Source organism: Lolium perenne, chromosome 3 (assembly GCF_019359855.2).
Source record: "Lolium perenne isolate Kyuss_39 chromosome 3, Kyuss_2.0, whole genome shotgun sequence".
NCBI classification, from domain to species: Eukaryota; Viridiplantae; Streptophyta; class Magnoliopsida; order Poales; family Poaceae; genus Lolium; species Lolium perenne.
Genome location: NC_067246.2, coordinates 16,486,719 through 16,500,330, shown reverse-complemented (window position 1 = coordinate 16,500,330; position 13,612 = coordinate 16,486,719). Strand labels below are relative to the sequence as shown.

Below are 13,612 nucleotides of genomic sequence, written 5' to 3'. Positions count from 1 at the left end.
TGGGGATTAGGTTTGGTTTCTCTCTCACTGCAGGGAGATATTTTTGCACAGGCCCAATCTCCAAGTGACACGTGGCCCAACCGTGAGAGGAGGAAATCGCCCAACCGGTGTACGCCTAGTGGCTAACGTGGATAGGCTGCGAGACCCCCTATGGGGCATCTATTATACCTTTAGATGGAATTCCCGTAACACACTGAGTCCAACCATATCTTTCCTTGGTACGGAGAAGGTTCGTCGCTCGAATAGTGGCAGTAAGACCCGGGGAATAGGACCAATTACTATTCATCAGGAAACCCAGAACCACATAGTATACCCATTTTAACCATCTCAACGCCATGAAGCTAGTTCACCAGACAAATGTTGCGTGGGAGGCATCGACGAACAGAAAGAGGACGAAGATGGAAGTAGCACGAGAGACGAAGGTCCAAAGGATGAAGACGTAGAAGATGTACATGGCGGGATAGTTGGCAAGTCACATTCCTTTCTCCATGCTAATCTTACATGCGAGTATATTAATTCTTTAATAGTTTAGTTAATTGTTTCTTGCATGATAAATAATTAACACTTTATTCTGTAATGACATGATACTTAGTCATTACTTACCGTTAATAAGCCCATGTCATTTCTTCTCAACCACATGTTTGACTTTGTCGACCTGGCCTAGTAATCTGCCGATGGACAACTACATATTTTGGTTTACCATATCCGTCCTCTAGAGCTATGGATAACTACAATTTGCCACTGTTCTAGGGGTTGGTTGGTCAATATAACGGCTGTGTGATGCGTCACAATGGAAAGACACCACTAGTAGAAAATGGGCCTCTAGTCCCGGTTGGGAACGGGCTCTAGTCCCGGTTATCCAACCGAAACTACGAAATCGGGACTAAAGGCCCCGTCCTTTAGTTCCGGTTGGCCACAAACCGGGACTAAAGGCCCTTCACGTGGTTGCGGTCGAGCGCTGGGGCTGAAGTATCTTTAGTCCCGGTTGGTAGTCCTGGTTGCACTAGTAGAAAACAAGGCTTTGGTTTTTTGCTCCAAAGAGCATTAGCACCGATTGTGGTACGAACCCTGACTAAAGGTTGCATTAGCACCGGTTCGTGCGGCCAGGACGTCGCAGGGGACCAGCAGAGCATTAGCACCGGTTCGTGCGGGATCTTTAGCACTGGTTCGTGTCACGAACCGGTGCTAAAGGTTTGTCGCCAGACACGTGGCAGACGCAAAACCTTTAGCACCGGTTCATGACACGAACCGGTGTTAAAGGTAAACATTCACGAACTGGTGCTAAAGCCCCCCTTTGCCTATATAAATTCAGCTCACCCCAGCCAGCCCTCTCTCTATTTTTTCTTGGTGGAAGGTGTGAGGGTTGTGTGCTTGTTTTCCCATGCACATGAGTGCTCGATGAAATGTCTGAGAGAATGATGCCGCTTGGTTTCACACAAAACAAAAATGATATGAGGTGCCGGAGCAACACGTAAGCTTTCTCCTCTTTCTTTCCTCCTCGATCAAGGTATGCAACTTTACCCTTCCATTTGTACAGTGGTCATTTCACTATTTATATTATGATGTTTTGTAATGGTTTTTTGATAAACTTAATTATATGATGTAGATGAACCGGTGGCAATGGACTTACATTGACCGACGCCTACCTGAGTTCACTGCAGGCCTGAAAGATTTTCTCCGTGTGGCTGAGGAAAACCCACAGGCGGATGGTTGTATGTGTTGTCCATGTGTTGATTGCTGGAACTTAAAACAATACCGTAAATGGCAAGTCCTTCACTCCCACCTGCTTTGGAAAGGTTTCATGCCCAGCTATAATTGTTGGACCAAGCATGGAGAAAGAGGGGTTGTGATGGAAGACAATGAAGAAGAAGGAGAGAATGATGATATGTACCCTAACTACGGTGATACTGCAACGGGGCATGATGAAGATAAAGAGGCAGGGGAAGCTGGAGATGAAGAGGCATCAGATGAGCCCGTTGATGATGATCTTCATCGGGCCATCGTTGATGCACATAGAGAAGCAGAAAGTGCAAACAAGAAGCGAAAGTTAAAGGGCATGTTAGAGGATCACAAAAAAAAGTTGTACCCAAATTGCGAAGATGGCAATACAAAGCTCGGTACCACACTGGAGTTGCTGCAATGGAAGGCAGAGGCTGGTATATGTGACAAGGCATTTGAGAAGTTACTGAAAATAATGAAGAAGAAGTTTCCAAAGGATAACGAATTGCCTGACAGTACGTACGAAGCAAAGAAGGTTCTCTGCCCTCTAGGATTAGAGGTGCAGAAAATACATGCATGCATTAATGACTGCATCCTCTACCGCGGTGAGGAGTATGAAAATTTGAAAAAATACCCGGTATGCACTGCATTGCGGTATAAAATCAGGCGAGATGACCCTGGTGATGTTGAGGGCGAGCCCCCCAGGAAGAGGGTTCCTGCCAAGGTTATGTGGTATGCTCCTATAATACCACGGTTGAAACGTCTGTTCAGAAACAAAGAGCATGCCAGGTTGTTGCAATGGCACAAAGAAGACCGTAAGAAAGACGAGATGGTGAGACACCCCGCTGATGGGTCGCAGTGGAGAAAAATCGATAGAGAGTTCCCGGACTTTGCAGGTGACGCGAGGAACTTAAGGTTTGGTCTAAGTACAGATGACATGAATCTTTTTGGGGAGCAGAGCTGCAGTCATAGCACCTGGCCTGTAACTCTATGTATCTATAACCTTCCGCCTTGGTTGTGCATGAAGCGGAAGTTCATTATGATGTCAGTGCTCATCCAAGGCCCAAAGCAACCCGGCAACGACATTGATGTGTACCTAAGGCCATTATTTGAAGAACTCTTACAGTTGTGGACCAAACCAGGTGTACATGCATGGGATGAGCACAAATAGGAGCCATTTGACCTACGAGCATTGCTTTTCGTGACCATCAATGATTGGCCTGCTCTTAGTAACCTTTCAGGACAGACAAACAAGGCATACAATGCATGCACACACTGTTTAGATGAGACCGAAGGTGCATATTTGGATAAATGTAAGAAGGTTGTGTACCTGGGGCATCGTCGATTTCTTCCAAAGAGGCACGCCGTGAGAAAGAAAGGCAAGCATTTCAGAGGTGAGGCAGATCACCGGGAGAAGCCTGACCTCCGTACTGGTGATACTTTACTTGATATGGTCAAGGACATAAAAGTAATCTTTGGAAAGGGTCCTGATGGTCAATCTGTTCCGAATGACGTCGCTACCGGACACGCACCCATGTGGAAGAAGAAATCTATATTTTGGGAGCTACCCTATTGGAAAGACCTAGATGTCCGCTCTTCAATCAACGTGATGCACGTGACGAAGAATCTTTGCGTGAACCTGCTAGGCTTCCTGGGCGTGTATGGGAAGACAAAAGATACACCAGAAGCACGGGAGGACTAGCAACGTATGAAAGACCCAAAAAACAAGCAAGAACAGAACAAGATGGATAAAGGGCGTCACTTAAGTCTTGCCAGCTACGCTCTTACCAAAGCAGAGAAGGAAATCTTTTTTGAAGTCCTTTACATTATCAAGGTGCCGTCTGGCTTCTCATCAAATATAAAGGGGATTATAAATATGGTAGAGAAAAAATTCCAAAACCTAAAGTCTCATGACTGCCACATTATTATGACGCAGTTGCTTCCGGTTGCATTGAGGGGGTTTCTGCCAGAAAATGTTCGAATACCCATTGTGAAGCTATGTGCATTCATCAATGCAATATCTCAGAAGGTAATCAATCCAGCTAATCTGACAAAGTTACAGAAGGATGTGTTGCAATGTCTTGTTAGATTTGAGTTGGTGTTTCCGCCATCTTTCTTCAATATTATGACGCATCTCCTAGTTCACCTTGTCGAAGAGATTGCCATCCTCAGTCCTGTATTTCTACACAATATGTTCCCCTTCAAGAGGTTCATGGGAGTCTTAAAGAAATATGTTCATAACCGTGCTAGGCCAGAACGAAGCATCTCCAAGGGCTATGGAACAGAGGAGGTCATTGAGTTCTGTGTTGACTTTATTCTTGACTTTAAGTCGATTGGTGTTCCTGAATCGCGGCATGAGGGGAGATTAAGTAGAAAAGGCACGCTAGGAAAGAAATCAATGATATGTATGGACGGGATTTCTTTCACTCAAGCACACTACACAGTTCTACAAAGTTCCACCTTGGTGGCCCCGTATATCACTGAACACAAGAATATTGTATGCTCCCAACACCCGGGGTAGTCAGAAGACTGGATTACACATAAACATATGCAGACTTTCGGCGGTTGGCTGCGAACACATCTCATTAATAACAACGATGTTGGAGATCAGCTGTACTTGTTGGCCGGGCCACCATCTTCGACTGTACTGACTTTCCAAGGGTACGAGATAAATGGAAATACCTTCTACACGATCGCCCAAGATAAAAAGAGCACCAACCAAAACAGTGGTGTACGCATTGATGCAGCAAACAACAATGGGGAAAAGGACACATATTATGGTTACATAGAGGAGATATGGGAACTTGACTATGGACCTTCTTTTAAGATCCCTTTGTTTCGGTGCAAATGGGTCAAGCTGGATGGAGTAGGGGTAAAGGTAGACCACCTGTATGGAATGACAACAGTGGATCTCAACAATCTTGGTTACAGAGACGAACCATTCGTCCTAGCCAATGATGTGGCTCAGGTTTTCTATGTGAAGGACATGTCCTCCAGACCGAAGAAAGGAAAACATAAGCAAACGAGCTCATCCGATGGGCCAAGGCATCACATAGTTCTTTCAAGGAAAAGAAACATCGTGGGAGTCGAGGACAAGATAGACATGTCAGAAGATTATAATAAGTGTGGTGAAATTCCGCCCTTCACAGTGAACATTGACCCAACCATCGCGTTAAATGCTGAAGATGCTCCATGGTTACGGTCGAAGCGATCATAATGTATTATTATCCTGTACCTTGAGCTCATATTGTGAAGGATTTTTTGTGATATCTACAATTCTATCACATTATCACAAACTATGCAGCGATTCTATCAATAACATTGGTCGTTTGACCTAAATGCCATGAAACCTCGAACGTGATAGCTCATATTGTGAAGGATTTTTTGTGATGTCTGCAATTCTCCAATTTTAATATTTTTCCTTGCAACTATGACACATAATATGACAGCACGCGAAGGTTTCACATTGTTTGGATCGTTTTTGAATTTGTTATGCTCGTTTCAAACTATATTCAAAACAGCGGGCATGAAGATCCTTTGCTCGGGGCGGAGTTTCGCTAAACTCGCACTGGATCTCTGATGAAATAGCATGTTGTGAACCCTAGAAAGATTTTTACAAAAAATCTTGAGCATTATATCATGTACCTATAGTTCAAATCTGGCCGGCCTCCTACCGATTCGGCAGGAATTTGTCTTTTTCATGAGGGGTGGACTGAAAGGTTCTAGATACACTGGTTGGGAAATTATCCATCTTAGGTGGTCTAGTATTTTTGAAAAATGTGTTGGTACCAATGTGAAACTTTAATTTGGTGGTTGCTTCACAAAACACCCCGTTTTTGGCACCTCGAAAATGGAAAATGGTTTTTTCGTACGATGAAAAGGAAAACTTCCTCCTGCAACATCATAAGACATCCCAAGATGCACATGTGTGCACAATATGGGCACATTATCACAAACTATGCCGCGATTCTATCAATAACATTGGTCGTTTGACCTAAATGCTATGAAACCTCGAACGTGATAGCTCATATTGTGAAGGATTTTTTGTGATGTCTGTAATTCTCCAAGTTTAATATTTTTCCTTGCCACTATGACACATAATATGACACCATGCGAAGGTTTCGCATTGTTTGGATCATTTTTGAATTTGTTATGCTCGTTTCAAACTATATTCAAAACGGCGGGCATGAAGATCCTTTGCTCGGGGCGGAGTTTCGCTAAATTTTTCTGAGGCAGAGCTTCCGGAGATGTCGTAGGGCATGTGCACCAACGACATCTTGGAGAAGCTCCACCATGAAAGATTTCCCAACCCTTTCACAAATACTATTAGAGGAGATGGAGGCTTCCAGGGCATTGCGGGGAAATTTGTACCCAGAGCTACTGGTTGTTGGGTGTATACTAGCAGCTTCCGGGCGGGAGTCCTGCTTGCGGGAAGAGTTCCCTCGGGCGGAGCTTTTGGAGATGTCTAAGACAGCCGGCCATCTAAGACATCTTCGAGAAGCTCCGCCGGAGAGACTCTTTCCTTCTTGGTCGGCGTCGCCGGGTGTATAGAAGCTCCCGGGAAGCTCTCTCTGCTCTCCCCTCCTTTTGTACCCTGAGCTACTGGTTGTTGGGTGTATACTAGCACCTTCTGGGCGGGAGTCCTGCTTGCGGGATGAGTTCCCTCGGGCGGAGCTTCCGAAGATGTCTAAGACGGCCGGCCATCTAAGACATCTTCGAGAAGCTCCGCCGGAGAGGCTCTTTCCTTCGTGGTCGTTGCCTCCTCTCTCTGCTCCCGGGCTGCTCTCCCCGGAGGGGCTATATATAGCGGCGTGCCCCCAGATAATCCCCTCCGCCCCCCCAGATAAGGCCCCCCAGATAAGGCCCCCCAGATAAGGCAAACACCAGATAAGCCTCCCCCAGATTAACCCCCCCCCCCCATCTTTTGTCCCGGTTTGAGCCCCCACCAGGGATAAAGGGGTATATAAACTAACCCACCATCTCGGTCGAAGCCACCACCCCAGATAAGGCTCCCTCAGATTACTTTAACTAAATTTAAACTAAAACAAGGACAACGACTTTATTGAAATTTAACTAGATACATTAACTAAATTTAAACCAAAATAACAACTACGACTTTATTGGAATTTAACTAGATACGTTAAATTTAAACTAAAATAACGACTTCGAGTAGTTCTTCCGCGCATCCGCTGCTGCCCTCCTGGCTGCCGCCTCCTGCCGTAGCTGCTGCTGCAGCTCCTCCTCACGACGACGCTTATGCATCTCCTCACTATCCAGCTCCGCCACATGCCACCGCTTATGCAGCTCCTGGAGACTCTGCCTCTCAAATGCTTCTACGGTAGCCGCTAGCGCCGCCGCCTCCCACTCCTCTATCTCCGCGAGCTGCCGGTCCACCTCCACCGGCGGCTGGTGCGGCGGCGGGGGCATTGTGAAATGGGCTAGGGTTCGGTGAGTGAAGTGGGAGACGGGGACGTAGGAGCTATTTATAGAGGCGTGTAGGCGGGAAATCTCCGCGCGGCGTCGTGGCGGGAAACTTTCCCGCGTGGCGTCGTGGCAGAAACCAATCCCGCGCGGTAATTTAGAATTTATATTTATCAGTTATAATTTAGAATTTATAGTTATAGTTATAGTATTTTATTAGTTATAATTTAGAATTTATATTTATTTATTAGTTGTAGTTTATTAGCTATCATTTTATTGGTTTAAAAGGGCGGGAAAGATTGGAATCTAAAATTTTATTTGAAAATTTAACCTTTAGCACCGGTTCGTGGCTGGAACCGGTGCTAAAGGTCTTTAGCACTGGTTCCAGCCATGAACCGGTGCTAAAGGGCTTCCGCCTTAAATACATGCGCGCGCCTCCTTCTTCTTCCCAGAACACCAATCGAAACTGCTAAGGACGAGACTCGCGCGAGGAACGAAGGCATTCCGTCAGGCTACCAATTTTTTCCGCCGCCGTCGCACGCGCTGCTGCCAGCCGTCCGCTCCGTCGACCCGCGCCGCCGCCTCCTCTTCCGCGCGTCAGCCTCCTCTTTCGCGCTCTGTCGAGCCGCACCACCTCCTCGATCTTCCGCGCCGCCGCCTCCTCTTCCGCTCCGTCGACCCGCACGCCGCCGCCGCCGTCCGCGCCTCCGCGTGCCTCTCTCCTCTGGTCCGGCAGCCGCAGCAAGGTGAGGTTTTCTTTTGTTTTTTTTTAGTTTTTTTAGTTAATTAATTAGTTTATTTTAGTTAGTTGAATATTGTTAGTTATATATAGTTATTTGCTAGTTTTTTATTTTGATTTATTTGTTATAGTTTATTTGTTAGTTTATATTAGGTATATATTAATTAGTTATAGTTTATTTGTTATTAGTTTATATATTATATATTAGTTAGTTTATATTAGTTTATATATTAGGTATATATTAGGTATATTAGTTTATATTAGGTATTAGTTGGTTTATATTAGTTTATATATTAGGTATATACTAGGACATTTGCCCGTGCGTTGCTACGGGATTAGCTTCTTTAAAGAAAAATATGTTATATAAATGTCAATAAACTATTTGTGCTATTAATTTCTTCTATCAAGTCACATCGAACATTATTACAAATTAAAAACACATACCAACAGTTTCTTTCATGCATAACACAACAATTATGTAAGTACATCTTTGCACACAATATGATTTATGATGTTCTAATCATAATCTTATGTTGTTTCTACACCACTTTTAAAATCTAACTGGCACACACATCATTTCTGATAAGAACGGATCTCTTTAACTTGGCCTAGACATATTTTTAGGTTACTCCATAATGTGTTTTGATCAGTTTACTACTCACATATCAAGAGAAACTAACCTTCTGGGCTATATAAAAAATGACACCTCTCCTCCGCCCACATCCTTGGTGATGTTGCACTAGTAGAAAAAGAGGCTTACATACGCCCCCATTAATCCCCAAAATAATCGAACCGCGACTAAAGGGGTCTTTAGTCGCGGTTCGGGAGGTGACCCGCGACCAAATGTCTGGGCCCAGCAGGCTCGGTCGACAGCTGGTGGACGGGAGGGGCTTTAGTCGCGGTTGGCCCGAAGGCCTTTAGTCGCGGTTGGCCAGGCCAACCGGGACTAAAGGCCCATCCCTATAAATGCGGCTTAGCACACTTCACTTAGCCATTTGGTGCCACTTCTATTCACAATATTCGCAAGGGGGTGGTGGGTTTGCTTTTGGTTCCTCTTATGCACACAAGGTGTTCGATGAAATGCCCGAGAGCATGAAACAAACATGATATGAAGTGTCCAAGCCACACTTGAGCTTTCTCATTTATTTTTCCTCCTCGATCGCGGTTAGCAACTTGAACCTTTCATGTGTCATTGATAAAATATGCATGTGTGTAGTTCATTGTTTAATTTCTATTATTTCTAGCTAGTTAGTTTAACAAATGCATGATGGTTAATTATATACTTTATATAATAATAATGCAGATGAATCGGCAATGGATGTACGGTAACCGACTCTCCGGCGAGTTCATTACGGGTTTGAAAGATTTCCTCGTAGTGGCTAATGCGAACAAGCAGGGGGGTTTTATTATCTGTCCATGTGCTGCCTGTAAGAATCAGAAGGGTTACTCTTCCTCAAGAGACGTTCACCTGCACCTGCTTCGGCACGGTTTCATGCCAAGCTATAATTGTTGGACCAAGCATGGAGAAAGAGGGGTTAGAATGGAAGAAGATGAAGAAGGGGATGATATCGATGACAACTATCCTGATCATTTCGGTGATACTTTCATGGAGGATGCTGAAGGTGAGGAAGGGGAAGGGGAAGGCGAAGTTGAAGAAGAGGCACGTGATGAGCCCGCTGATGATCTTGGTCGGACCATTGCTGATGCACGGAGACGCTGCGAAACTGACAAGGAGAGGGAAAATTTGGATCGCATGTTAGAGGATCACAAATAGTCGCTGTACCCAGGATGGGATAATGGTCTGAAAAAGCTAGGCTGCACACTGGATTTGCTGAAATGGAAGGCACAGGAAGGTGTAGCTGACTCAGGATTTGAAAATTTGCTGAAAATGTTGAAGAATATGTTTCCAAAGAATAACGAGTTGCCCGCCAGTACGTACGAAGCAAAGAAGGTTGTCTGCCCTCTAGGTTTAGAGGTTCTGAAGATACATGCATGCATTAACGACTGCATCCTCTACCGCGGTGAATACGAGAATTTGAATGAATGCCCGGTATGCACTGCATTGCGTTATAAGATCAGAGGCAATGACCCTGGTGACGATGTTGAGGGCGAGAAACCCAGGAAGAGGGTTCCCGCCAAGGTGATGTGGTATGCACCTATAATACCACGGTTGAAACGTCTGTTCAGGAACAAAGAGCATGCCAAGTTGTTGCGATGGCACAAAGAGGACCGTAAGTCCGACGGGGAGTTGAGACACCCCGCTGATGGAACGCAATGGAGAAAGATCGATAGAGAGTTCAAAGATTTTGCAGCTGACGCAAGGAACATAAGATTTGGTCTAAGTACAGATGGCATGAATCCTTTGGGCGAGCAGAGCTCCAGCCATAGCACCTGGCCCGTGACTCTATGCATCTACAACCTTCCTCCTTGGTTGTGCATGAAGCGGAAGTTCATTATGATGCCAGTGCTCATCCAAGGTCCGAAGCAACCCGGCAACGACATCGATGTGTACCTAAGGCCATTAGTTGATGAACTTTTACAGTTGTGGGGCAGACCTGGTGTACGTGTGTGGGATGAGCACAAAGAAGAGAAATTTGACCTACGAGCGTTGCTTTTCGTAACCATCAACGATTGGCCTGCTCTTAGTAACCTTTCGGGACAGACAAATAAGGGATACAATGCATGCACGCACTGCTTACATGAGACTGAAAGTGTATATTTGGGTAATTGTAAGAAGAACATGTACCTGGGTCATCGTCGATTTCTTCCCCGAAATCATAACGTAAGAAAGAAAGGCAAGCATTTCAACGGCAAGGCAGATCACCGGCCGAAGCCTGCGGAACGTACTGGTGCTAAGGTATTTGATATGGTCAAGGATTTGAAAGTCATCTTTGGAAAGGGTCCTGGCGGACAATCAGTTCCGCAGGGACTTGACGGGCACGCACCCATGTGGAAGAAGAAATCTATATTTTGGGAGCTAGAATATTGGAAAGTCCTAGATGTCCGCTCTGCAATCGACGTGATGCATGTTACGAAGAATATTTGCGTGAACCTGCTAAGCTTCTTGGGCGTGTATGGGAAGACAAATGATACAAAGGAAGCACGGCAGGACCAGCAACGTTTGAAAGACCCAGATGACCGGCATCCGGAATGGTTTCAAGGTCGTGCCAGCTACGCTCTTACCAAAGAAGAGAAGGCCATCTTTTTTGAATGCCTGAGCAGTATGAAGGTCCCATCTGGCTTCTCGTCGAATATAAAGGGAATAATAAATATGGCGGACAAAAAGTTCCAAAACCTGAAGTCTCTCGACTGCCACGTGATTATGACGCAATTGCTTTCGATTGCTTTGAGGGGGCTCCTACCGGAAAATGTTCGAGTAGCCATTGTGAAGCTATGTGCATTCCTCAATGCAATCTCTCAGAAGGTAATCAATCCAGAAGATCTACCACGGTTACAGAACAATGTGGTCCAATGTCTTGTCAATTTCGAGTTGGTGTTCCCACCATCCTTCTTCAATATTATGACGCACCTCCTGGTTCACCTAGTCGAAGAGATTTCCATTCTCGGTCCTGTATTTCTACACAATATGTTCCCCTTTGAGAGGTTCATGGGAGTATTAAAGAAATATGTTCGTAACCGTGCTAGGCCAGAAGGAAGCATCGCCAAGGGCTATGGAAATGAGGAGGTAATTGAGTTTTGTGTTGACTATGTTCCTGACCTTAAGCCGATTGGTATTCCTCAATCGCGGCACGAGGGGAGACTAAGTGGAAAAGGCACGATCGGAAGGAAATCAACGATATGTATGGACGGCCATTCTATGACTGAAGCACACCACATAGTTCTGCAAAATTCTAGCTTGGTGGCTCCGTACTTCCAGGAACACAAGAATATCTTACGCTCGGACAACCCGGGGAAGCCTGAATCCTGGATTAGAAAGGCCCACATGGAGATTTTCGGCAGTTGGTTACGAAAACATTTAATGAATGACAATGATGTTGGAGATCAGCTGTACATGTTGGCCAAGACACCATCTTCGACTATAACCACTTTCCAAGGGTACGAGATAAATGGGAATACATTTTACACGATCGCCCAAGATAAAAAGAGCACCAACCAAAACAGTGGTGTCCGCTTTGATGCAGCAACCGAGAATGGGCAAAAGGTCACATATTATGGTTACATAGAGGAGATATGGGAACTTGACTATGGACCCTCCTTTAAGGTCCCTTTGTTCCGGTGCAAATGGTTCAAGCTAACAGGAGGTGGGGTAAAGGTGGACGAGCAATACGGAATGACAATGGTGGATTTCAACAATCTTGGTTACCTTGACGAACCATTCGTCCTAGCCAAAGATGTCGCTCAGGTTTTCTATGTGAAGGACATGAGTAGCAAACCGAGGAAACGGAAAGATAAGAAAACGATCAGTACATCATGCGATGATCCAAAGCGCCACATTGTTCTTTCAGGGAAAAGAAACATCGTGGGAGTGGAGGACAAGACAGACATGTCAGAAGATTATAATATGTTTGGTGAAATTCCGCCCTTCAAAGTGAACACTGACCCAAGCATTAAGTTAAATGATGAGGATGCTCCATGGATACGGCACAATCGTAAGCAAGCAGGGACACAAGGGAAGAAATGATGTGTAATAATTTATTGTACCAAACTTTGTTGAATGGATCATGTGAATTATATTATCTGTGATGTGTTTGGTGTCCATTTTCGAATGATTCGAGATACCACTGATGATACATGAAATTTGAACTACAACCAATGATGTGAAGGACATGCCTAGGCCTAGGAGTACATCTTGGAATGTTGGAGTGATTTAGTCATACTCCTACCTAGGCGTATAATATGCATACTCGCAGTCTTCATAGTCGCCGCCGTTGTACTGGTAGTCGTCGCCTTCTAAGTTGATGCCGTCATCGTCGCTGCCATCGTCGCTGTCGTCGGGCGGCGCTCGTGGCTCGAACTGAGGGTAGCGCAGGCGGGGGATATCGCCGGCCGTGATGTAGTCCATGACGCTCTGTAGAGTCCGGCCGTACCACCATAGCCGACGGCCGGCCTCGTGGAAGTTTCCAGGAGGCAGACCGTCCTCCTCATACCTGGCGAGCGCCCTCTCACACCGATTGATGAAGAAGGCGTCCCAAGTATGCTGGTTATCGGGATGCCAGCGGGGATTCATCCACTGCTCCGGCGTGAGGTCGAGGTAGTAGTGGTTCGTGATGGCCACCCTTCGCGCAGTACCCTGAGGGACGGGAGGGACCGGCACGCCTCCGGCGCTTAGGCTCCAGCCGGCGGGGACGCGATAGCCCGGTGGGCAAGGGTAGTTCGAGACGCAAAGTTCCTCCACCTGCTGGTAGGTTAGAGTGGGTACGGTGGAAGCCATGAGAGAGTGATGAGAGATTGTAGAGATGTGATAATGCTGGCCAAGCCGGACTACATATATGTAGTGGGAAATGGCGGGAAAAATGGGAGCGGGAAGACAGGAGGCGGGAAGAAAGTGGCGGGAAGAAAGAGGCGGGAAGAAAGAGGCGGGAAGCGGGAGGCGGGAAGACAGCGAAGAAATGGCGGGAAGAACTGGTGGGAAGCGGGGGGCGGGAAGACAGGAGGCGGGAAGACAGAGGCGGGAAGACAGATGAGGGAAGAAATTGGATTTTTCTGAATTTTTTGATATATTATTTGTATTTTTAAGATTTTGAAATGAATTAGTTTTATTTTTCTGAATCT

General features: G+C 45.8%; 1 pseudogene; it reads left to right on the top strand.

Moving 5' to 3' along the window:
• The first annotated feature begins 9,105 nt into the window (after nt 1-9,105).
• Nucleotides 9,106-12,559, top strand: LOC139837473 (uncharacterized; annotated as a pseudogene).
• The last annotated feature ends 1,053 nt before the right edge of the window (nt 12,560-13,612 follow it).